Source organism: Manis javanica, chromosome 4, assembly GCF_040802235.1.
Source record: "Manis javanica isolate MJ-LG chromosome 4, MJ_LKY, whole genome shotgun sequence".
Classification (NCBI taxonomy): domain Eukaryota; kingdom Metazoa; phylum Chordata; class Mammalia; order Pholidota; family Manidae; genus Manis; species Manis javanica.
The window spans coordinates 95403055-95407596 of NC_133159.1; positions in this window are offsets into that span (position 1 = coordinate 95403055).

Consider the following 4542-nt stretch of genomic DNA (forward strand, 5'->3'; position numbering starts at 1 on the left):
TGCCCCTCAGTGCTGGCTCTAGCAGGGCGAGCGGTGGCCAGGACCAGGGACGGGAGGGAGCCCTGGAGACTGCAGGGACTAGAGACACCATCCCATGATTCTCCAGGGGCGGTGGGGGTGGGGAGGAGTGGAAGAAGACTCCAAAACCGGGGAGAATAAGCATTTTTACACAAAGAGAGTGAATATTGTTCACATGGTAGCCTTGGGTTGGGCTAGATCTAGATTTTTCCCCCAGCTATCCAGAAGCTGGAAACAAAATAAAGATTCTAATTCCCTCCAAACGGTGTGGTATATAACACTGATTCAGTATGTATTGGTGCTGTTGGTGTTTTAACGGATGTTATCACCTGTGGAGTCAGTCCCTCTTCTGCAGGGTTACCTTCTGCATCTGGAGGACAGTCCCAACACACAAAACATCTTCCTGTTCAGAGGTCCTGCTCCCTCTGGTCTCCAAACCCCAAACTCATGGATGATTGGCCCCAGGTGGACACATGGCTCAAGGTGGGCCAAATAGAAGTTCTGCCTTGGGATTTGGAGATTTTGATCTGAGGAAGATGAGCTGTTAGGTGCTAGAAATCATGGCAGATTTCCAGAGCAGTGACTCCCAAAGAATTACCAGAGCTCCCTGGCAAGCCTCAAACCAACCCAAAATTCAAGTCCTTGCTTCTATTCTTATTTGCAAATGACTTATCTATACAATGCCACAAATTTTTATGTAATGAGAGACTATTTTCTAATAAGCTACTAAGTGGGTCATTATGGGTTACAAAAATTTAGAGTTCACAGACTAAAGTGATTGCTATGGAGTGTTCTGAGGACAAATTCAGTGTTCTGCTGAGGACGCTCTCGGCGGAGCCAAGCTGGCAATGAGGTGATGCTCTCACAGCGCTGGCTCACAGACAGCTGGACTTCCTGCAATTGCGGTAATGACACTTTACTGTGAGTGCTTCATCAGTGGTGTTTAGAATTGCCTATAGATTTTGATGGCTTAATAACATTGATCATTAGTTATAAAGTACATTAATTATAAATTACTGTAAATTCAGCTTCTTGATTATTTAGCTTATCAGCTTAGTTTATTGTATTTGTTGGTGTAGTGATATTTTGGCCCTACCATGCTTCAATAATTAGACTTTACAACTGTGCCACTGTAATTCAAATAGCATCATCAGGCCCCTATAGACACGCGTATGCATGCGTGTTCCCCTTTGCAATTTTATCAGTACAGTGATGGTTCATGTAATATTGAATTTTTTCCTTAGGAAATTGGGAATAATTGAAAGGTTTCAAAGCTTTTGCTCCTCTTCAGTAAGTTACAGTGAAAAATTTGAGACCTTTCCTCTGGAGAAGGACCCACAAATACCTGATGTTAGACCCCCAGAGCTGCCCTTATTCTTACCATTACATTAGTCAGCTCCTCTCTTGAACCCATGAATGCAGATGGTAAATTCTCACTTTGACTGAAACCAGCTTGAGTCAGTTTGGGTTACATGGATTAAAAGAACCTTAACTAATAAAGTCATATTTTAAATACGGACAATGATACTGTGTTCAGAATTTTTCCTTCTCCCTCTGCATTCTAAGAAAAATTCCTCTACTTTTTTCTCTTTTTTTTTTAAGGTATAGATGGAATGGAGAAGGTAAAAGCTAATCAGACATGTTACTAGAGGCATGGCACCAGGGGAATAGAAAGAGACCCAGCCGGCAAGAGGAGGCAGAGAGGCGCGCAGAGGAACCAGATGGATCGGAAGGTTCTCGAAGAAGAGCGAGGATAGCTCTGTGAAGAGCAGCTGCCACAATGAGTGGGGAGAAATACCGATTATGAGGGTTTTTAGGAAGTTTTACTGTAGGCAGAGACCACTCAAAAGGGGCCAGTGGTAATCAGGTTTGAACCTGACCAATTATTTTTAGTATAGACAGATTCTTCTTAAAATGAGTGCAAAGACTAGAACTTAATCACCAAGTTACTACTCACTAAATTACAATCACATTTTAGTCCTACTTCCCTGAGATTTCTCCCATAACACCTTGCATGGAGTTTGGGTGTTCCTGAATTTTTCAATCCCATGTTAGAGAGACTCTATTAATTTAGTCCCATACACACACAATTACATCCGTTGAAAGTTGTTTATACCAGTTTATCTCTGAGGCCACCTGTTGTGATTCCCACTTGTCCAACACCAAATGCAATGGTGCGTTTTTTTCCCTACATATATGTATAACAATAACAAAATTATATGCAGCAGAAAAAGTAATATATCTTCATTTATGTACCCAGATCCAATTCCAATCTGTGTAAATATGTGGGAGGGGGCCTTCCCACACATACACCAAACAGTTCTCGAACACCAGCAGGGTGCTGGAGAATATAACTCAATTCTGACCTGCCCGGAGACAACCCCAGACTCCCAGGTTAAGGGCTCCGTCCTACAGGACTGCCCTCCAACCCCCATCCAGACCCTGGTCACAAGCCCCAGGCAGTCACCTGTGCTTCTGATCTACTGGTTACAGATCGGAGGTTCCCACGACCTCCCCCTTAGGTTCGATTAATTTGCTAGAGAGGCTCACAGACTCAGGAAAACACTTAGGGTTACCGGTTTAATAAAGGATTCCACAAAGGATACAAGTTAACAGCCAGATGAAGAGAGACACAGGGCAAGGTCCCAAATAAAGGAGCTTCTGTCCTCGTGGAGCTTGGGGCCTGGCCAAAGGGTACATGGAAGTGTCTGGTTCCCCAAACATAGAGGCTCTCTCCGACCGAGAAACAGGGTACAAACTAGCAGCTCAGGCAGCGCCGTAAATTCTTCTCCAGGGTTTTTGTGAGGGCTTCATTGCATAGTCATGACTGATTAAATTATTGGCCATGGGCTGATTCAACCTCCAGCCCCTGACCTTGGGTGGGGATCTAAAAGTCTGTCATTCACATGACAAAACACCTATTACACCTTTAAGACTCTGAAATGTTTCAGGAACTGTGGATGAATAATAATAATTAGCAGCAGTAGTATTAGTTTATAATAAATTAATAAATATTAATTTAAAAAAGAGCTAATGATACCTGGGAAATACATATATTTGGTTGTATGTGTTTCTTATTATTCATTATATCATACCATCTTAATTTCAAGTTCTTAGAGGGTTGGTTGTTCACCACTGCTAAGCTGACACTAGACCCTTTTATCTGACTTCTAGACCCAGCTGTGTAGCCTCTGAGCCTAACTCCTGGTCAGGTGCTCTTCCCTCTTCCCCCATGGCCTGCCTACTTTTCTGCTGGTTACCTGAGTGCATGTTTCACCATTCCTGTGAAATAGGTGGCACCATGAGGCCAAGATCTCTTAGTTCAGTTGTTCTCATCATGGTGATAAATCAAAATCAATTGGAGCACTCTCAAAAAGTACAGATTCCTAAGCCCCAAGTCAAACCTACCAAATATGAATTTCCCTAGGAGAGACTCAGTCATTTAGGGGAAAAACACAGCTCCTGGCTGAGTTTAAACATTAAAGTGTGGCATATTTCTTAAGAACATGTCAGTGTCTGTGGTGTTGTATATTCTACCTATCATGCTGGAGTGTTAGGCACAGTGAAGTGTCAGTAAAATAAATTCTTATTTGTTTGTCTAAACAGACTGTTGATAAACTCCTTTGACTTTACAAATATTTGTTTACTACATTGTCTAAAAAAGTAGAGGACTTTGTGAAGCCAAAATTGTGCAGAATTACTGCATTAATTAACAGTAAGTAGTGTACTAGTTGTCAATTAACTATATTAATCAGTAGTAATTAGTAATGGTATAATTAGTTGTGGGTAAATTTGTAACATTTCCAGAATATCTTGCCTGGATTTAGTACATCAGCATATCAATAGGCACTCAAGAGAGAAGTATGGCTTTAGTGCATTTGCATCATTCCTCAGGTGTGGAGAGAAGTTCATCTCCATATCAGTGGGTAATTACCTGGGCAAAGGAGAGCTTATCTGTACCTGAGAGGTGAGGGGAGGGCTGGGTTTTGCTTCTACTGGAGCAGGAAAGAGAGCCAGCCTGGAACTGCAGCTTGTGATCAATCAATGGATTTTAAACTTTACTTCTCCCTTTGACTGATCTCGGTTTTTAGAGGTATTTTGCCCAGGGATTTCCTCTCACCGGACTTACATTAGAATAGTAATTATTATATACCAATTCAGTTGACTGGGTTCCAGATGAAGTCTTTCTTCTTGCTTTGCAGAGAGCTGTGTCCTCATGGCAGAGAGAATAAAGGAAGCTCTCTGGTGTCTCTTCTCAAAAGGACACTGATCCTATAGGATCAAGACACCACCTTTAGATCTCATTTAACTTTAATTACCTCTGTATAGGCCCTGTCTCCAAATACTGTCCATCGGGATTCAGGCTTCAGGATATAAACTTTGGAGGGACACAATTCAGTCCACAGCACAGAACTAGCAGCTAGTGGTGAAACTTCATGGTGAGCCTGGAACATCTTGTTTTGCCAAAAACTTAGAAAGTAGTTATGGGTAAAATTGTAATATTTCCAGAATATCTCGCCTGAC